The sequence below is a fragment of the Drosophila obscura genome, unplaced genomic scaffold (assembly GCF_018151105.1).
Source record: "Drosophila obscura isolate BZ-5 IFL unplaced genomic scaffold, ASM1815110v1 contig_186, whole genome shotgun sequence".
Classification (NCBI taxonomy): Eukaryota; Metazoa; Arthropoda; class Insecta; order Diptera; family Drosophilidae; genus Drosophila; species Drosophila obscura.
The window spans coordinates 137,804-160,678 of record NW_024542774.1 but is presented as its reverse complement, the minus strand read 5'-3'; the positions used below and the strand labels follow the sequence as shown (position 1 = coordinate 160,678).

At 42.4% G+C, this 22,875-nt stretch overlaps 1 protein-coding gene across 1 annotated transcript in view; it reads right to left on the bottom strand.

Annotated features, from left to right (window-relative positions):
- Positions 1-22,875, bottom strand: part of LOC121404126 — a 43,547-nt gene that overhangs the window by 3,496 nt on the left and 17,176 nt on the right. The gene's annotated exons all lie outside the window — the stretch shown is intronic.

The window sequence follows — 22,875 nt, the reverse complement described above, 5'->3', positions numbered from 1 at the left end:
CTATTTCCTTCTCCTCTTTACACGCACGTCGTATGCCGAAAATTCGAACTGCTTATACCTCTCTCTCTCACTTTAAGCGCTCTGTGTGGCACCGTGGGACAAACTCATAATTTTAATTTTTTTTGATAAATTTTCATTTTTTTTCTCTGTATAAATTTTGTTTTCTTTTATGGTTGCCACTAATTAATTATTTTGATCCAGCATCTGAAGGCATGAGAGGAGATAACCTGCACTAGGGAGTTCTCCTCTACCACAGGCCATGTTGCCTTGAATTATTTCTTTTTTTAGGTTAAAAAGAATTTTTTTTCTTATCCTCTTTTATCACTCTAAATGGGTTCTACTTCCACACTTTTCACGCATCACTCGCTTTTCGTTTAATTATTCTGGTGGATTACTGAATTGTTAACGTTATCTTAATCAGAAACCTCGAAATGGGCTTAGCCTATACCGCGCGCTGCTGCTCCACGCTGGAGTCTGTCCCGCTCTTCGGAGCGCCTCTGCCTAGCTCGACTTTTCGAACTCGCTCTCGCTAGCGCCGGCCGTTCCCCTGCATTAAGTTTCCCCGCAGCTTTACATTCCCCTGTTGATTAATGCACGGATGATCGTTTGAGGCTTGCCGCTGCTTTTGCTTGCGTTAAAACTGAAAATTGGGTGCCAAACCTAAACGGGAATAAACAATATTCTCTTTAATTCGACTTCTGCCACCCCTCTCGAAATTTTTTTTCTTGGATTTCCTTCCACTTACCAAGAAAATAATTGAAATTTCTTTCGGTCGACTGCTTCGCCTATCCCGCAATATCACTGATTTGGCTAAAAATTGAACTTTTGAGATTTTTCTCCACTATCTTTCACTTGTTACATACCTCTAGTAGATGTATGTACCACGAGCACTGGTCTTCACTGGTCAGCGTCCACCAAAGAAAAGAAAGATCGCCATTCTGCATCGACTCTCGGAACCTACTTTTCCTTTTCGACCCTTCCACTGTCAACTTTCGCTCTCCTTTCCCCAAATGTACACCTTGACCAGTAGGTGGCGTTGCCTTACCCCTTCCGCGCTGTTAAGGCGCACAGATTTAGAGCCACTGGGTACTTTAAATCAAATTTAAAAAAACCCCCAACAGCTACGGGCACCTTACAAATCCCCCCTGCCAAAATCAGACTTGGGGTAATATGCTAGATCCGTCCATTGACTGAAACCACAAGGCTGATTAAACCCGTAGCTTTGACGCCACTACTGCCGCATGTCTTTCGCATGATACTTTCCAATGCATTTTCCCTGCAGATCTTCCAGTTCATAGATCGAGTTTCCTATTTTATTTCTAACTCTCGCCTTTACAAATACATTGCCAAGTTTCGCATTGTAACCAGCCGGGAAACTGCTTTGCTTGAAGTTTCTTCTAAACACCTCCTGTCCCACTTTATACGACACTATTCGCGATCTCTTATCATACTGCCGTTGATTACGCTCGTTTTGTTTTTGCATAGCATCGGTGGCCTTTTTACGGACTACCTCTAGCGAACCTTCTTTCGTAAATGTTGCGTTCCTGTCTTCAAGCAATTTCAACGACCTTAGAAGTGAATATGTTCCCCCCGATGTAATCATCTGCTGCCCAAATACCATATAATAGGGAGTCGTGCCTATGCCCGAATGGATTGCTGATCTCAAGGCACAACAAATGCTGCTCAGATGCTCATCCCAATCCTTCTGATCCGGTCGGATATACGCTCGAATGGCAGCTATGACCGATCGATTTACGCGCTCCGATGCATTTGCTTGCGGAGCATGCACGGCCGTGAGCGTATGTTTTATTCTGTGCGTTCGCAACAGAGTTTGGAAAGTGTCTGCTCTAAACTGGGAGCCATTATCCGAAAACACGATTTCCGGAACGCCAAAAGTGTGGAAAAGTTCTTCCTTCAGATATTTTATAACCACCTCAGCTGTTAGTTTCTTGACCGGTTTTAGAAAAACAAACTTCGAGTAATGATCTAGAACGATAAATATTCCGATGTGACCGCTTCGTGATCTCGGATACGGACCCAAGAAGTCAATGTAAAGCCTTTGGAAAAATCTCTCTGACTCCGCCGGTGTCCCAATAGGAGGTCTCAAAGTGGCATTAGGTGGTTTTGTTGACTTGCATTGACTACAAGCAGTAATGTATGTTTTAACGTCGTTCACCAGTCCTGGCCAATAATAATACCGCCGGATACGCTCTAACGTCTTATGTATCCCTCCATGAGAAGCCAAGGGATGGTCATGTGCTTTCTCAAGCACTTCCTTTACCAACTCTTTTGGTACCCAAAGCTTCCACGCATACGAATCATGCACCAGATCCCCTGTCGAGTGTTCTGAGCGACGATAAATAAACCCATCAACCACTTTCACATCAGGGAGTTTCGAACTATTGGCTTCTACACGTTCGATTAGATCTAAATAATCGGCTGACTTAAAATGTGGAGAATCCGTATCTACCAATAACCCATGGTTCAACTCAATTGCCGCTATGTCTTCCTCATGGACTCTCGATAAAACGTCCGGAACTACATTTAATTTTCCTTTTCTGTGCTCAATGTGAAATCGAATTAATTTAATTAATTTCTCTGTGCCCTATTTAGCTTTTTGGATACAAAAGCTATTGGTAGTTCCTCTCCATCCTCCGTTTTCTGTACCAATACTCCTCCCACTCCTGATTTGCTTGCATCGCAGTGAATGAAGAATGGCTTAGAGAAATCTGGGCTGCGCAAAACTGGAGCACTGCAGAGTAATTCCTTTAGCTCAACAAAGGCTTTCCTCCCATCTTCGGACATGACAAATTTCTGCTTTTGTTTCAAAAGATCCGTTAGCGGAGCTGAAACCGAAGCAAAGTTGAGAATAAATTTTCGATACCAACCAGCCAAACCCAAAAAGCTTCTTAGTGCTCTTAACGTTTTTGGCAATGGAAAATCGGTAATAGCCGAAATTTTCTCGGGATCGGTCTTAATGCCTCCCTCACCTATTATATGTCCGAGATATTTAACTGATTTCATACAAAAATTACTTTTTCCTATGTTTATCGTTAAACCAGCCTTCTGAATATGCGATGAAACCGTTTTCAGTACTTCCATGTGTGAGTTAAAACTATCCGAAATTATGAGCAATTCATCCAAGTACACGAATACTTCGTTGCGAAGGGAACACGGAATTACTTTATCCATTAGTCTCGACATTGTTTGGGGTGCATTACACAACCCGAATGGCATGACCCTATATTGATACAAAGGTCTACCTGGTATAGTGAAGGCCGTTTTAGGTCTTGAGCCTTTTTCGAGCGGAATTAGCCAGAAAGCATCTTTCAAGTCCAAGCTTGATATAAAGTTTGCTCTTGGCAGTCTGCTTAGGATGCCATCAATCTGGGGAAGGGGATAGGCATCTTTTTCCGTTACTGCATTCACCTTTCTACTGTCCAAGCAAAGTCTGACTTTCCCTGGTTTCTGAACTAAGACAACTGGCGAGGACCATGCGCTTTCCGACTCCTCAATTACTCCTAGATTGAACATCCTGTCTACTTCCGCGTAGAGAAGCTTCTCTACTGCCGGTGAAACCGAAAAATGCCGTTGTTTAATGGGCTTGGCGTTCCCTGTGTCTATAACATGGGTCATAATAGATGTCTTGCCAAGACCCGAAACAGCAAAGGAAGGAAACTGTCCCACTATAGTTTTTAACGCGTCTTCTTGGGCTGGTGACAGGATGTGTTTACCCGGAGATGCATTGATTTCTGCTATCTGCAAAGGCGATGGCAACAGGTTAAAGAGGTTCCAAAAATCTATCCCTAAGTATAAGTCTTGACTTAGAGAGGGAATGATAAATAGCTCTATCTCCTTGGACTCTCCTTTAAACTCTATATTAGTTCTTAATTTGCCTACAATTTGCTGGCTATTTCCATCAGCCGTACTTGCGCTCGACATTATCTTCTTAAATGGTCTTCCGCTACATATGATTTCGTTCGCTAGATGACCCCCCACATCCAGCGCCCGTATCCAACAAACCCGTTTTAGCTTCTTCGAACAATATAACTTTTGCGTACGGACGTTGGTCCCCATTTTTTCTTTTTAATGGAGTTTATATATTTTGCGGCTTTCCAAAAAGCCTTTAGACGCTTCGTGCTTCGCGAGACGGTTTTTATCAGATTTGACTTACAAGGTAAAACTAACTTTCTAAAACTATCTATCTTTCTATGCCAGTAAAAAGGTATTTCTTCCGTTGCTTGAACCAATTCGATCGCCTTTTCTGGTCTTTCCGGACGACTGTCTGCTTCTAATCCTGCTTCGTCGGTTGTCGTTGTGGAACACCCGTCAGCGGACGAGTATCTGATGGGTTCCCTTTCCCGTTTTTTTGACATCTTTGGCAGGATGGTTTGTAAGTATTGGGGATACCACAGCCGTAGCAGAATATCTTTCTCTTCGCTGCACAGTCTTGGCCCTCCTTCCGACAGTTCCAACAAACTAAAGCCATCGCCCCGATTTCTACATCCGCTTCACCCTCTGAAAACTCAGTTGCTTCGTCGCTGATTGATTCCTCGACGAGCTCCGCGACCTGCTTTTTGAGAGGTGCTGCCTTTTGATAACCGTGAGTACGTTTCACTTCTTCCAAAAAGCATTCCCTCTTTCTGCAAATGTCCCGAAAAGTTTCAATCGAATAAAGCTGAATGTTTAAGATTTCGTGTTGAATCTCCGGCCTCAAATTCCTTCGAACAATTTCAATCAAGGTATTGTCCGATAGGGGCTGATCTAGCCTGTCAGTCAGCTTCTGAATAGAATCAAAAAATACCTCAAACGTCTCTTTTTCTTTTTGTTTCCTATCTCTTATCATTTGCCTTATATCGACGTCTGTCCGAGGGTCTCTGAAATGCTTTCTTAAGGCCATGCAAAGGTCTCTCCAACGCACCACTCCAGCAGTCTTGTGGTACCGCCAATAAAAGTCGGAAGCTTTACCTTCAAACAAGGTGTTTGCGTTGCCACATAAAAGAGCGAAATTTCCATCCAGAGTTTGATGGATCAGGGCTTCTAAACGATATATAAAGCTGTCCACACTCAACCCATCTAAAGCTCCCGAGAACCTTAGTTTCCAATTGTTCATGATGTGTCCCACTTTATCAGGCCTTCGAGCTAAGTCCGTCCCAGAAGATCTCGATATAGATCGCCCCGATGGAGGAGATTCCAAAACCTCATTTACCCCAGAGATACCTAAAAGTTGATCGAGGGATGCGTTATCGGTTGGATGATTGGTCGGTGGTTGCTGTTGTGTATTTCCCAAATGAGCTGCGATATTGTTGGTAATAAGTGTTGCCATCTTCTCTGTTAGCTGAGTTAACAACTCGTTCTGCATTGCCATCACCGCTGCGTTTATCTGTGCGGTCATGATGCTTGAGCTGGTTGATGCCTGTTGATCAAGTGGTGGTTCCGTTGAGTTATCCTCGCTCGGATCCCCTACCCCCGATCGCGTTCTTGTCGGTAGCTGAACAGGTTGAAAAGATTTTGTTGCGGTGCATTGTAACTTGCAAGTAGGGCATGTGTTTGTGGCCTTGAAATGCGTTTTAATACAGGACTTGTGAAATTCATGATCGCACCTTGTCCTAAAACTATCCGAATCTGCTATTCCCTTTTTACACAAAGCACATTTTGGCGGCGCTGCCCCCGCTTCATCGTCTGAACGATCTAACCCCATTTTGATAATCCTCTATCTCTCTAAGTATGTAATACTAATTTTAATGGCTTTTAAAAAAAATTATATACAAAATAGGTATATATAATATAGGTAAAGATAAATAAAGATAAAGATTTATAAACGGTAATCCCAAAAAAAACGATACGATAGCAAAAAAATGATCTCCGATATTTTAGCTCCCTGCAGAGCCCTAATTAACATCCGTTATAGTATCACAGTGTACATATAAACAAAGAGGAAACAAAACACACAGGCTGAAATACTTGGTCATGGTAACTTGTAAGAACATTAGACAGTGGAGATTTATAAAAATCACTCAATCTGTTATCAAAGTCCTACAAATTCTCGACTCTTCAGTCCTCAGCTATAGATCTTGGCCAGCTCTCTTACTTAGTCCATCTTTCGTGGTCAGGCGTCCCGTTTACTACTTGACCCGCCTGCATTTCCGATGCAATTGATAAGGGACGTTCGCGTGAGAACCCGCTGCAATAGGTACGATAGAAGAGTGAGTCGTAGCTTTGACTACGATAGATGTGGTCAGCACCTAGCTCTTGGGAGCCAAGTCCGCTGTGATCCGAATCACCTGATCATAGTTGCATAAAACTCACTGGAAAATAGATAGTTCATTCGAGCCCGCATCAGTCATGGTCAGGTAAGAGTCTCTCAGAGGACTCCCCCTGCTATCCTTAGCTTGAATAGGGAATGAAATTTAGCGGAAATTAAAAGTGAATCATCAAGCCGCTTTGATGACACTAAACAGTGCACCAAAAGACAACAAATGACTTTACTGATCTTTAAAATTTATCGTGAAATAAGGAAAGAAGATAGTAGTTGGCCATCAGCAATGTAAAGTGAGCCACTTTCGTTTTCATTTATATAAAACAAAAACGTTGTGGCCCCACGTTGGGCGCCATATATATATAATTATTCTTTTATAATCATTATTGTAATGGATAACGATTTGTAGGATAGATGTTTTACCTAGAGATTGACCAGCACGCTATTATTCCGGCTACTGTCTCGTCGGCAAAAGGATGGTATTCTTTTCTTGTCAATTCTGAGACCTACGCGTATATATATATAATTTAAGAGCGTGCGAAAGCATTTAAAGCCATAAACATAGACATTTACAGAACCGGAGAGAAAACAAAACTGATGCCCGATAGACTCTATTTATACCCACACGTAACACAAACGAACTTACTCTTCCTCAGATGGTATAGAGGAACACGCCCACCCTTCCTAGGTCATATTTTTCCAGTGCTATCAAATCACTATGACCCCTTTATCAAGGCCGAAAACTACAGGGGCTGGGTATCGGAGATCATAAGATATTTTTTTTTATCTAAACATTATAAAATTGATTTATTAAAAGTAAAATTTATATTTAAATACTAAAATCTTAGCTCTAAACATTTATAACTACAATGATTCCCCCAGAAATATTCTGTCTAGTCAAACGTTTCATTTAATTCCCCTTCTTCGAAATTCTCTTTGCTTCCCCGCTATGCTGTACAACAGCTGATCGCTCTCTTCGGAAACCCCGCTCTGGGCTCGTTCCCTTATATGGTCATTGACCTATGTAAACTTATGCTTCTACTAAAATTTGGTATAAATGAAATAGATTCACATCGGTGAAACCGATTAGAAAAATTATAGGCCCTATTTAAATCTTACTCACTCTGTCTGCTGTTGGTTTGGAAGGTTAGCGATTTGTTAAATGGTTTTCACTGAATTCACTATTTCATTTTTTTTCCTTGCTCCCAAAAAAAAAATTCAAACTAAAGAGAATAGCGCACTTAAATTTAAACTATTAACTAATTCTCTAAGTTATATCGTTCGAGGTTCTCCCTCCCTTCTATTTCCTTCTCCTCTTTACACGCACGTCGTATGCCGAAAATTCGAACTGCTTATACCTCTCTCTCTCACTTTAAGCGCTCTGTGTGGCACCGTGGGACAAACTCATAATTTTAATTTTTTTTGATAAATTTTCATTTTTTTTCTCTGTATAAATTTTGTTTTCTTTTATGGTTGCCACTAATTAATTATTTTGATCCAGCATCTGAAGGCATGAGAGGAGATAACCTGCACTAGGGAGTTCTCCTCTACCACAGGCCATGTTGCCTTGAATTATTTCTTTTTTTAGGTTAAAAAGAATTTTTTTTCTTATCCTCTTTTATCACTCTAAATGGGTTCTACTTCCACACTTTTCACGCATCACTCGCTTTTCGTTTAATTATTCTGGTGGATTACTGAATTGTTAACGTTATCTTAATCAGAAACCTCGAAATGGGCTTAGCCTATACCGCGCGCTGCTGCTCCACGCTGGAGTCTGTCCCGCTCTTCGGAGCGCCTCTGCCTAGCTCGACTTTTCGAACTCGCTCTCGCTAGCGCCGGCCGTTCCCCTGCATTAAGTTTCCCCGCAGCTTTACATTCCCCTGTTGATTAATGCACGGATGATCGTTTGAGGCTTGCCGCTGCTTTTGCTTGCGTTAAAACTGAAAATTGGGTGCCAAACCTAAACGGGAATAAACAATATTCTCTTTAATTCGACTTCTGCCACCCCTCTCGAAATTTTTTTTCTTGGATTTCCTTCCACTTACCCGTGGATCTGGCACCAAGAAAATAATTGAAATTTCTTTCGGTCGACTGCTTCGCCTATCCCGCAATATCACTGATTTGGCTAAAAATTGAACTTTTGAGATTTTTCTCCACTATCTTTCACTTGTTACATACCTCTAGTAGATGTATGTACCACGAGCACTGGTCTTCACTGGTCAGCGTCCACCAAAGAAAAGAAAGATCGCCATTCTGCATCGACTCTCGGAACCTACTTTTCCTTTTCGACCCTTCCACTGTCAACTTTCGCTCTCCTTTCCCCAAATGTACACCTTGACCAGTAGGTGGCGTTGCCTTACCCCTTCCGCGCTGTTAAGGCGCACAGTTTTAGAGCCACTGGGTGCTTTAAATCAAATTTAAAAAAACCCCCAACAGCTACGGGCACCTTACAGTAGTTTGACGACCAAATTACGGGTCGTATTTGATGCCTCTTGTAAGTCTTGCAATGGCTTGTCGCTGAACGACACGGCCTTATTTGGTCCAACTCTGCAACCAGATCTATTCGAGACATTGACCAGGTTCCGTTTCTATAGATAAGCTCTAACGGCCGATATCAAGAAAATGTACCGACAAATATTGGTCGAAGAACCACATAGAAACTATCAGTGCATCTTATGGCGAGGCAACGTTTCGGAGCCAATCCAAGTGCTACGCTTAAATAGGTCACTTATGGGACAAATTATGCACCATTCCTGGCAGTACGTTACCTGTATTACTTGGCAGATAGGTACGCTGAAAGATTTCCATTTGACAAGAATTGACAACTTTGAAAGGGCAAGTGGTTGGAATTATTGGGCCTAGGGAAGTTCGAGCTGCACAAATGGCGCAGCAATTGTCAGGGAATGGACAACAACACTGACCTAGAGCCTTTAATGCTAAAAACAGAGGACGCAGCTTAAATCTTGGGAATATATTGGTCAAGTCTAGAGGACAAATTCCAATTCTCTTATAACATAAAAATCTCCTCGATCGCCACGAAACGATCAGTGTTGTCCGAGCTGGCTCAGGTATTTGATCCGTTAGGGTTCTTGAGTCCCTTGCTAATCTTGGTCAAAATCTTCATTCAGGAACTTTGGCTTCTAAAGCAGGATTGGGACGAGGAGCGTCCAGCGCGCTAATCAACGTAATGGCGTCGATATATGGAAGAACTGAAACTAATTGATAAATGTTCAATCCCACGATCCTCCATTCCAATTACGGCAGACCTATGCATGTTAGAGCTTTTCGGGTTTTCTGACGCATCCAACAGAGCTTACGGCGGCGTCATTTATGCTCGTGTAAGGGATAAAAGTGGAGGAAGTTCAGTGCGACTAGTAACGGCCAAGTCCAAGGTCGCCCCTGTTAGGGTAATATTATTGGCACGGCTATAGTTACAAGGAGCACTGTTAGTGTCCAAGCTAATGGAAAAGGTTTGCTTCTGTCTGCATTTACAGGTAGAAAGGGTTATTTCACGGATTCCACAATTGTGTTGAATTAGCTATCGTCACATGCCAGTCGTTGGACCACCTTCGTTGCCAACAGAGTGGCTCAAATACAAGAGCTAACACGGGTACAGGATTGGTTCAAGGTCGACACAAAGTCGAGCCCTGCAGATATTGTATCTAGGATTATTGGTGACAGAATTAAGCAAGTCAACGATGTGGTGGAACGGTCCGGACTTTTTAATAGATTCAGCAGATGATCTGGCTAAGTTCAATTGGAGTGAAGAAATAGAAGCCATGCCTGAGGAGAAGAAATGTAAGTTTTCGCTGACAATTAGAAAGGTAGAGAGCAGTGAAAAGGTCGATCTTGTGGGGAGATGCAAATTTGCAAATGATTTCCTCAAATTGCAGCGAGTCTTTAGCTACATTTTTCGCTGGCGTAGAATATTGTTGAGATCGAACTCAAATGAAACAGGCAACCTTACTGCAGCTGCAGCTGTTTACAATGTGCAACAGTTGAGTTTGCACGAAGAATTCACTAAGCTAAAAGAGGAAAAGGTGATAAAATCAGCAAGAATTTAAAGTTTAAGTCCTTTCTTAAGAGAGGAGGAAGGAATAAGTATTATTGGAGTCGGGGGAAGGTTGACCAAAGCCGAATTGCCATTTGACACAAGGCATCCCATCTTAATGCCTAGTAACCATATGGCGGTGAATGCGCTCGTTGAATTCACACATCGAAGGAATTTACATGCCGGGGCACAATCATTATGTGCCTTTTTGCGGCAGAGATATTGGATAATCAATTGCAGGAAACTTGCCCGCAAAGTGATCCGTTGCTGCATACCATGATTTCGTCGTCGACCGGTCTATGCAACACAGCTCATTGGAGCGCTGCCTGCCAATCGACTGCGAGGCAATATCTACCCATTCGAGCGAGCGGGACTGGAATTTGCTGGGCCTTTATGGATGCACTTCAACATGCGATGAAAACGCCCAGTCAAGGTGTATCTGGGCATATTCGTATGCTTCGTAACAAAGGCCTGCCATATAGAGATCGTGTCGGAACTAAGCTCAAATGCCTTCATCGCGGCACTCAAACGTTTTTTCGCACGACGTGGATTTAGCTCAGATCTAGCGAAAACGCTACCAATTTTGTAGGCGCTTCACCAGAGCTAAACAGAGTTTTCGACCCGCCCAGTCAGCAGCTCATTGACGACGAATGCAGTCAGCGAGGAGTCAAGTTTCACTTCATCCCCCCGCGCTCCCAGCACTTTGGATGATTATGGGAGACCGCTGTGAAGGTGGCCACACAGATCCTGGTGAACTGCACCAACAGTACAGCACTGAACTACGAGGATATGGCGACGGCCATCGCTCAAGTAGAAGCAGTGATGAACTCTCGGCCTTTGCATACATTGTCATCGGACCCCAATGACTTGGAAGCGTTGACGCCCGGGCATTTCTTGGTTGGCCGACCGCTAAAAACGCTGGTCGAACCATTCGACGAAGCACTGTTGAAGCTGTCCATGAGAAACCATTGGAAACGCATCCTGGTGGTACACAACATGTTCTGGCGCCGCAGAAGCGAACAAAGTGGAACACTGTAGCCAACAACATTCAAATTGGCACCCGGGTCTTTATTGCTGAGGACAATGCGCCACACGGACAATGGCTGCTGGGAAGAGTTCCAGAGTTACACCCAGCAGCGGATGGGGCAGTTCGGGTTGTAAGACTCAAGACCAAAACTGGACTCTTTAAGCGCAGCGTACACAAGCTCTGCCCACTGCCGACCGATACAGATGATCTTAATGTTGAAAGAAGCTTCCAAGGTGGGGAGAATGTTGACGCCACTTAATATATTATATCAGCTTAATGAACTTTAGCAATGTTAGCATGAATTTGTCAATGAATTTGAATTTGGCGCTAAAAAGAAAATGTACAAGAAGAGAAGCGCAATCGATATTATCGATAAAAACATGTATGAAGATCTATGATCACTAGAAATTATATAGAGAAAATAAACGAACGAGCAAGAACTAACAATGAGCGGATTGAGGAATATCAGGATTGCTATAGGATTGGCTCGAACAGTTTCCTTTATATCCTCACAAGTGCAGTTCCACACAAATTAGATCTTGTCGCGTCTACCTCATCATAGACATGGATATATAACGCTGTGCCTATAGTGTCTGTGCCTTAGTGTAGTAAGAACATCAGTGGAAGGTCGCGTGTGACTTAAAAGTCGTAGCCATGTTAACGGGATTGCAAGGTGGTTACACAAAACACTGCTGCTTCCTGTGTATATTGGATAGTAGAGCTAGAGAATAGAATTACTCAACAAAACTCTGGCCAAAACGGGAGGAACATTCTTTGGTAAATTACAATATACAGAATGCAGCTCTCGTAAAGTGTGAAGACGTTATTTAACTATCATTACACATTAAGCTGGGGCTAATGAAAAATTTTGTTAAAGCACTGGATAAGGAGGGTGAATCGAAGAGTTACTTAAAAACTGTCTTTCCACGTCTTTCGCTGGCAAAAGTTAAAGAAGGCGTATGTAATGGACCCCAAATCGTTTGCTGAAATATCAATGTGTATGCCACCGGTTCATGTACCAGTAACAAAATGTCTCCGCAATCGGTACTTGAACAAATTGGGCTTAGGAGATGTGAATACGTCAGAGTTTTCTTTTGTACTGATTTTATTTCGTAAAATGCGAGGTTTATATAACCTTTCTATGAGTAAAGTTGCTTACTTAGGATCTTAGATATGTTTAATTAGTTCTAAGTATAATTTCGGTAGGAAAACATGTTAAATTTATTTATGACTAAACAATTACTACATATTCGACAGCAGACTATTCCTAGGGTCAGTTTTATGACGGTCACAATGGTTATCATGCAGATGGTGTGAGATTTGACCACATGCAGGTCTTCCAAAATGTGTTTTATGATAGTATGTAACATATAACGTAGATATATGTTGACACAACGAGCTGATGTTAGTGTAGCGACCAGCGGAGCACGCGCTTGTTCCGGCTTCTACTGTCGTCGGCTGGGGGGGGGTTAAGATCACGGTGCTACCTGCTCGCATTGTACATATACAATTACATTAAAAATTCGCGTGCTGGTTTAACTCCAAACACAAGATCGACTAGACAGAACCAACATAAAGATAAGGAAACAAAGGAAAATTGACTACTTATTGCACTGATATTTATTACTCGGCATGATATTCTTGCGCCAGCTGAGGTGTGGTCGTAATGCTGCGTTGATGTTGATACGACAGCAGACTGCCCTCCCTACCATGATCATCCTAGCCGCAAGACCAAATTAGTGGCCGATGATCCCAAAGACAACCACCACTTTAACCTAGCTCCATACTACCGCGAGGCATGGCTCCCCACATCACGAACAAACTAGGACATATTCAAATTCATTTCAACTTATTTATTATAGACAGATTTTCATTTTCCTAACGCAAAAGCTCTAAAACACTCGGAATTCAACAAAATTCAAATTCAGAATCTACGCAGATAATGACCAAGGGTATGGTTAAGTCGGCTATCAAAAAAAAATATGCTGGTTTGCAATAATATTAGGTAAAAATATAAAATATAAATATAAAAATAAAAATAAACGTTATAAATATTAGTAAAAATAATTATCTAAATAAAAAGCGATAAAATCAAAATATATAAAAGCGTCGCCAAAATTGTTAAAATTGTTCGCATTGAAACCGCTCTCCAATCGAGACCGTCAAACTGCACTTTGTATGTTGCCGTTCTACTTATACTGTGCTCTTTTTCTTACAATGCACATATAGTGACTTTCAAACTGTGAGGGGTACAATTACGGTTCCATTTCATCTGGAACTTGGGTTCTCCCTCTCTTCTCTCTGATACCTTTATGCATGCATAACAAACGAAATAAGTAATGGTGTTTCTTACTCACGTGCCATCCATCTCCAAAAGCGCTTTTATCGATGCGATGCGACGACTCGGCTATAATTGCTGTAACACCAAACAAAATCAAAGAAAAAAACACATCGAGCAAGAAGGGGGAGAGAGACCCAACGGCATATAGGCCTGCGTTAAAAAATTTTTCTTCTTTTTCTTTTCGCCCTCTCAGTAGCGAACTTCTCTCTCTTCTCTATGCACTTTTTACTTCGGCTCTCATTATCAACATGGCGATTACTAATAAGTGGCCGGGAAGAGAGAGACACTTACGAAAATTAATAAAAAGGGAACGACGAAAAAAAACTGTAAGACTGCATATTCTACTGAAAAAAAAATATTTTTCTGACCTTTTCACTACACTTATGATATTGTATGCGGATCACTCGTATGGCAATTATGCACTATCACTATGAACTTATTGCTACGAAACGACAATAGAGGCAAATTAAAAACGAAAAAGGGTATTTTCTTTCCCGACGTGTTTCGGACCAACTTCCGCAGCTTCTCCGTCCCGTCGATGATCTCGGAGGTGCGAATTCCCACTAAATCGTCTCCAAATTGCAAAGAGCTCTTATCTTTGTTTAGTCGCGCATATTAGAATGCGGCGAATTCCCGCTCAGCTGTCTGCATGCCAGCTGCTTTGTTGCTGGTTTTAGTCGGCGAAGCGATCTCTTTTAGTTACTTGGAGTCAGCTGCTAATGAGCCAGCGATGTACTGGGCAATTCGAATTTAAAATTGCACTAAGTGCCAATTCTGCAATTGCACATAAAAAAAAAATGGTTGCCCAACAAATTCTACTGGAATAAAAACTGGCCGACTTACCGCTTTTTGGCGATTGGCACTCTTGTTATTTCCACTTGGTATCTAGTTGCTGCTCCACACTTTTGTTCACTTTATAATTGCTTCGATCTTGTTTTATTTTAAATATCGGGCAGAAACACTGTGAGTTGACCTCGGCGCGGATTAAGGTAGTCGCTATTTAATTGATTTGTACTAGCGACGTAACCTCTTCGGGTGGGAGCCAGCATAGAAAAGACCATGACCGTCGCTGGGCGCACCTACCAGAACCTGATAACAGCGAAAGTGCCGCATCCGCCATTTCCAAATAATTAACATAAATAGGTAGCTACACTTCTCTCACTCCCGATCGTTGCCACCTTGCACCGCCGATTATGACCACTTGTTTATATTAAAAAGAGCAAGTTATTGTTTTAAGTGTTTTGCATGAAATTTTCCTATCACTTTACCCTGCAAATCTTCAACCTCGTAATAACAATTTCCCAGCTTCCGTCTTATCCGACTTTTTATAAAATCTGGTGCCAGTTTCGCACTGAAGCCTTTGGCGAAGTTGCTTTGCTGGAAGTTCCGGCGATATATCTCCTGACCTACGCTAAATGAAACCTCCCAACTACGTAAATTATACGTTCTTTCATTTCGAGAGTGTTGGGCGTGCATTGTATCTTTGGCCTTGTGCCTAATGAGGTCAAACGAATCTTCTGTGCTCACTTGTACCGTAAGATCTTTTAACATCTGTAACTTCCTTAACAGCTTGTAGCTGGCTCCATCGACTACCATGTGCTGGCCAAAGGCGAGGCGATATGGCGTGGTATTTATAGCGGAATGGACTGAGGAACGTAGAGCACAGCAAATGCTACTGAGCTGCTCATCCCAATTCTTTTGATCAGGGCGAACATAGGACTTTATTGCAGCTATAACTGATCTGTTCACTCGTTCTGATGCGTTGGCCTGCGGAGCGTAAAAAGCAGTATAAGTGTGAACAATGTGATATTCCTTCAGTAGAGAGTTAAAAATCTCTGACCTGAACTGCACCCCATTGTCCGAAACGATTGTTTCAGGAACACCAAAGCAGTGGAACACATCTTCTTCCAGGTATCGTGTGACTACATCCGCAGTAAATTTTTTTACTGGCTTTAGAAAAGGAAACTTAGACAAGTGGTCCAAAACGATAAATATCCCTATATGACCAGAACGACTTCGGGGATAAGGTCCAAGGAAATCGACATAAAGTTTCTGGAAAACCCTATCAGACTGACCAGTGTTCCCTAGCGGAGGTGGCAGGGTGCGATTGGGATACTTTGTGATCTTACACACATGACACTTGTTTATGTAAGTTTTTACGTCGGACACCAAACTTGGCCAATAGTAAAACCGTCTAAGTTTTTCTAGAGTTTTATTTATACCACAGTGGGATGCTAGTGGGTCTTCATGAGCATCTTTTAAGGCTTCTTCGACTAATCCTCGGGGTATCCAAAGCTTCCAACACAAATCGTCAGCTATTTTTTCTTTGGCAGCGTGTTCGGCTCGTCGATAAATGTAACCGTCTGCCACCTTCAGATCGGGAGTTTTGGTCGCATTTTCTTCAATTTTGTCTTTGAGGGATACGTACTCAAGCGACTTAAACTGTTCGGACTGAAGATCTACAATACTGACCATAACTAATGACGATAGGTCTTCTGTATTTTTACGTGAAAGAGCATCGGGAACTATGTTTTGACTTCCCTTCCGATGCTGAATCTTAAAATGGAAACCTTGAAGTTTTAAGGACCATCTAGCTAACCGGGAACTGAGATCCGCTTGGGTCATTAGCCATTTTAACGACGCATGGTCTGTAATAATGCTAAACTCTTGTCCTTCGATATATGCCCTAAACTTCTTAACCGCTAAAACTGCTGCTAAACACTCTTTTTCGGTAACTGTGTAGTTTCTTTGGCATTTATTTAGCTTCCGGGACATAAAGGCTACAGGAACTTCCTCATTATCCTCCGTGTTTTGCATCAAAACGGCTCCTACGCCGGTGTTACTTGCATCACAATGTATGCTAAAGGGTATGTTAAAATTCGGGCTATTTAACACCGGAGCTGTACTCATATGCTCTTTTAACAACTCGAACCGCTTTTTGGGCTTCTTCGCTCCAACCAAAACTACGCTTCTGCTTTAAGGTATCAGTTAAAGCGGCCGCTAGTGCAGCGTAGTTCTGGATAAATTTATGATACCATCCAGTTAGGCCAAGGAAACGACGAACTTGCTTAATCGATCGAGGTACCGGGAAGTCGGTAATAGCTAGGATTTTCTCTGGATCGGTACTAATGGTGCCATTGCCAATTACGTGGCCTAAATACTTGACCTCTTTCCGGCAGAAATGACTTTTTTCCACATTTATGGTCAAATTGGCTATCTTTAATTGTTTAGCTACAATCCCCAATACTTCCATATGCCGCTCAAAGGTGTCAGACACGATCAAGACGTCATCCAGGTAGATGAAAACTTCATTACGCAAGTTGGCTGGAATAATTTTATCCATGAGCCTTGACATGGTATGAGGTGAATTGGTTAACCCAAATGGCATCACTGTAAACTGGTAAAGGGGTCTGCCAGGAACCGTAAAGGCTGTTTTATCGCGCGATTTAATATCAAGAGGTATTTGCCAAAAGGCGTCTTTAAGATCTAAGCTCGTAATGAACTCGGCTTTGGGTAATCTTGCCAGAATACCATCAATAAGTGGCATGGGGTAGGCATCCTTTACTGTAAGGTCATTAACTTTTCTGCTATCAATACATAATCGAACTTTGCAGCATACGATCTAACTCGTCGTACATCGATTTTTCTATCGCGGGTGAAACGGGATAATGTCGCTGCTTAATTGGTTTGGCGTCCACCACATCAATCGAATGCGATATTAAGGTAGTGCGTCCCAAACCTTTTATAGCGAACGAAGGAAACTGGCGCATAGTTTTTGCTAGGAATTGCTGTTGTTGTTCAGTTAATGACCTACTTAAAGGGTCGCTCAAAGACGAAACAGAAAGCTATTCAATTTAGAGAGAATTTGGAAGCAATTGATATGCCGTCCATAAGTATATACCTAGATACAAGTCTCCAGACAAGGAGGGGACTAGAAAGAAGGTAATTTTCCGGGATTCGCCTCGATAGTCTACCTCAGTAGTCAGGCGACCAATTATGTCCTGCGATTTACCATCTGCCGTTTTCACTGAGGCCGACAACCGCTTATATGTTGTTGTCTCTATCACGTCTTTAGAAAACTGTCCGCCAATGCAGCACACCGAAGCTCCCGTGTCCAACAATCCAACAACTGTTTTACCTAGTAAGGTGACTTGAGCATACGGTCGTAAATCATGCAGTTTCCCAATTACCGTCTCTAATAGCATCTTGCGTTCAGACCTATTTTTACGATTAAAGGCGATTCTACGTAATCGGGAACGAGTTATACTTTGGAAGGGAGTATAATGATCAATGAAAGGTTTTAAATCAGGGTGGTTTGACGTGGCAGGTATTAGTTTATGTAACAATTGTTGAGTACCATCTAATCGGTATTCGTCCCCTTCGAGACAAACTGTTTGCGTGCACTTCTCTGCGGTGCACGCGCTGCTGAGGTTTTTGTGGAATTTAAGCTGCAACGGCGACAGTTAGGCTTATACGTGTCAGCCTTTTCGCAGCCAAAACAGAAAACTCGCCGTTCTGCTAAACACTCCTGGTAACGGTGGCCCTTCGCCTCACAATTCCAACAAGAAGCCTCAATGGCAGCTAAATCCAACTCTTCATTATCCGAAATCTCCGACTCAGAAACGTAGTCTGTTTGCTGCCCTACCGCACTAATATTCCGATATTTTGGCTTCGGTATGGCCACGGACGGTTTGTGTACCGTTTGCATAAAAATTTCTCGGGTTCGCACAAGATGTCGCAATTGAGCAATTGTGGTTGCCGGTTCATACAGAATTTCTTGCTGAACCTCAGTTAGCAGATTAGCCCGTAAAGTCTCTAATAAAGACATCTCTGACAATGGGTGTGTGAGCTTATCTGCCAAGGAGGCGATCACGCTGTAGAAATCGTCAAACGATTCATTGGAACGCTGTTTACGTTCTTCGATTTCAGTACGTATTATGCGATCAGTGCGAGAATCTTTAAATTGCCCTTTTAGAGCCAAACACAAGTCATACCAACGAATCTGAGATACACTTTTGTGGTATCTCCAGTACCATTCACTAGCCTTGCCCTCAAATAAGTTGCTAGAATGGCGAGCAACCAATTCAAAATTCCCATTCAGGGTTTGATGGGTCAAGGCTTCGACTCTATAAATGAAGTTATCTATAGACATCGAATCCTTCCCGTTAAATCGCAACTTCCAATTTGCCATTATCTGACTTATGCGGTCGGGACGCACCTCAAAAGCTAGTGGAGTCTGACTGGATCTTCGATCAGATTCCCTTGCTTGAACAGAAGCTGAATGAGACTGTGAATTGGACAACAGTTGCTGAAGATTCTGCTGCTCAACGTGTGTCACTGTTGGCATCTGTTCCATTCCGATTGGAGATCCCTCTCTAGCTGAAGTAGTCGAACTGGCTTGTAAGCCTAGACTAATAGCTTGTGTTAATCTATCGGTTAACTGGGCCAATGCTGAGGTCATAGCTAGAGTTTGCTTTGCCATTTCAGCTGATATCGTGCCAGCCAATACTGTTTGCAATACATCCCTCGTAGCTCTGTTAGCCGAAGACGGGGTGGAAGCCTCTACATTCTCCTGATCATTTGCAGGGTCAGACATGGTTGCACCTTCGATTTGTTTGGCTTTCGATCTAGTAAGAAGTGACTGAGCGACTGAAGGTGCTCTATAATTCGAAGTTGATGCCCGTGCGGTGTTAAGATTTGATATGGACGTTGAGCTTCCTACTTCTAAGGCCTGTTTGCACACTGGACAACGTTTTCTTTGACCATTGGCTGAATTAAAGCACTCTGGGTGGAAGGTGTGACCACAACTCGTCACCAATGCTAGATCTTTATTAACGATGTTTTTCGAACACAAATAGCAAAGCGTCTCAGTGTCTTTCAGATTAATGAACTTTTCTGGGCTCCGGTTACAAGGCATTTCTCTCGAATCGAGTAATTGAGTTTATTTATTATTAATAATGCTGAGATTAGTCGGTAATAAAACAAAAAAAAATAAAAGAAAAAAAATATATTCATAAAAATGTATGGGGGCCATGCGATCGTTTTCATATGGCTGTAACGGTTTGTATCAGCTTATCTTGTATGTGCTAGTCAAAATAGAAGAGAATACGAGAGAAAACAAAACAAAAATAGTATAGAACGAAATTGAAGCGGTTAGTGGTAACAAAAAGGTAGCTCACTTAACTCCTGCTACCAATATTCTATAGGAAACAACAGTGATAGCGGGAAAAACATAGGTTGCCTTGGGAGTGAACTTATATTTGAAAGTATCACAATTCCAAAGTGCAACGGTAGGGTATGAGTGTCACACAGCAAGGAATGGAATGCGGCGAATTCCCGCTCAGCTGTCTGCATGCCAGCTGCTTTGTTGCTTGGAGTCAGCTGCTAATGAGCCAGCGACCATTGGGCTGGCAACTGGCTGGACTGGGCAATTCGAATTTAAAATTGCACTAAGTGCCAATTCTGCAATTGCACATAAAAAAAAATGGTTGCCCAACAATTCTACTGGAATAAAAACTGGCCGACTTACCGCTTATTGGCGATTGGCACTCTTGTTATTTCCACTTGGTATCTAGTTGCTGCTCCACACTTTTGTTCACTTTATAATTGCTTCGATCTTGTTTTATTTTAAATATCGGGCAGAAACACTGTGAGTTGACCTCGGCGCGGATTAAGGTAGTCGCTATTTAATTGATTTGTACTAGCGACGTAACCTCTTCGGGTGGGAGCCAGCATAGAAAAGACCATGACCGTCGCTGGGCGCACCTACCAGAACCTGATAACAGCGAAAGTGCCGCATCCGCCATTTCCAAATAATTAACATAAATAGGTAGCTACACTACTCTCACTCCCGATCGTTGCCACCTTGCACCGCCGATTATGACCACTAGGGGCGCTAGCATAAGCTACCACATTCGCCTAGGGAAATTTTAATTTCGGTGGCTCCAAAATCGATGTTTCAAGCGACACTACAATTTCCCCCCTACCAAAATCACACTTTGGGGGAAAAACACCAAAAGTGGGATCCTCGCTTGAACCTGTTTATATTAAAAAGAGCAAGTTATTGTTTTAAGTCTTTTGCATGAAATTTTAATATCACTTTACCCTGCAAATCTTCAACCTCGTAATAACAATTTCCCAGCTTCCGTCTTATCCGACTTTTTATAAAAGCTGGTGCCAGTTTCGCACTGAAGCCTTTGGCGAAGTTGCTTTGCTGGAAGTTCCGGCGATATATCTCCTGACCTACGCTAAATGACACCTCCCGACTACGTAAATTATACGTTCTTTCATTTCGAGAGTGTTGGGCGTGCATTGTATCTTTGGCCTTGTGCCTAATGAGGTCAAACGAATCTTCTGTGCTCACTTGTACCGTAAGATCTTTTAACATCTGTAACTTCCTTAACAGCTTGTAGCTGGCTCCATCGACTACCATGTGCTGGCCAAAGGCGAGGCGATATGGCGTGGTATTTATAGCGGAATGGACTGAGGAACGTAGAGCACAGCAAATTCTACTGAGCTGCTCATCCCAATTCTTTTGATCAGGGCGAACATAGGACTTTATTGCAGCTATAACTGATCTGTTCACTCGTTCTGATGCGTTGGCCTGCGGAGCGTAAAAAGCAGTATAAGTGTGAACAATGTGATATTCCTTCAGTAGAGAGTTAAAAATCTCTGACCTGAACTGCACCCCATTGTCCGAAACGATTGTTTCAGGAACACCAAAGCAGTGGAACACATCTTCTTCCAGGTATCGTGTGACTACATCCGCAGTAAATTTTTTTACTGGCTTTAGAAAAGGAAACTTAGACAAGTGGTCCAAAACGATAAATATCCCTATATGACCAGAACGACTTCGGGGATAAGGTCCAAGGAAATCGACATAAAGTTTCTGGAAAACCCTATCAGACTGACCAGTGTTCCCTAGCGGAGGTGGCAGGGTGCGATTGGGATACTTTGTGATCTTACACACATGACACTTGTTTATGTAAGTTTTTACGTCGGACACCAAACTTGGCCAATAGTAAAACCGTCTAAGTTTTTCTAGAGTTTTATTTATACCACAGTGGGATGCTAGTGGGTCTTCATGAGCATCTTTTAAGGCTTCTTCCACGGGGTATCCAAAGCTTCCAACACAAATCGTCAGCTATTTTTTCTTTGGCAGCGTGTTCGGCTCGTCGATAAATGTAACCGTCTGCCACCTTCAGATCGGGAGTTTTGGTCGCATTTTCTTCAATTTTGTCTTTGAGGGATACGTACTCAAGCGACTTAAACTGTTCGGACTGAAGATCTACAATACTGACCATAACTAATGACGATAGGTCTTCTGTATTTTTACGTGAAAGAGCATCGGGAACTATGTTTTGACTTCCCTTCCGATGCTGAATCTTAAAATGGAAACCTTGAAGTTTTAAGGACCATCTAGCTAACCGGGAACTGAGATCCGCTTGGGTCATTAGCCATTTTAACGACGCATGGTCTGTAATAATGCTAAACTCTTGTCCTTCGATATATGCCCTAAACTTCTTAACCGCTAAAACTGCTGCTAAACACTCTTTTTCGGTAACTGTGTAGTTTCTTTGGCATTTATTTAGCTTCCGGGACATAAAGGCTACAGGAACTTCCTCATTATCCTCCGTGTTTTGCATCAAAACGGCTCCTACGCCGGTGTTACTTGCATCACAATGTATGCTAAAGGGTATGTTAAAATTCGGGCTATTTAACACCGGAGCTGTACTCATATGCTCTTTTAACAACTCGAACCGCTTTTTGGGCTTCTTCGCTCCAACCAAAACTACGCTTCTGCTTTAAGGTATCAGTTAAAGCGGCCGCTAGTGCAGCGTAGTTCTGGATAAATTTATGATACCATCCAGTTAGGCCAAGGAAACGACGAACTTGCTTAATCGATCGAGATACCGGGAAGTCGGTAATAGCTAGGATGTTCTCTGGATCGGTACTAATGGTGCCATTGCCAATTACGTGGCCTAAATACTTGACCTCTTTCCGGCAGAAATGACTTTTTTCCACATTTATGGTCAAATTGGCTATCTTTAATTGGTTAGCTACAATCCCCAATACTTCCATATGCCGCTCAAAGGTGTCAGACACGATCAAGAGGTCATCCAGGTAGATGAAAACTGCATTACGCAAGTTGGCTGGAATAATTTTATCCATGAGCCTTGACATGGTATGAGGTGAAT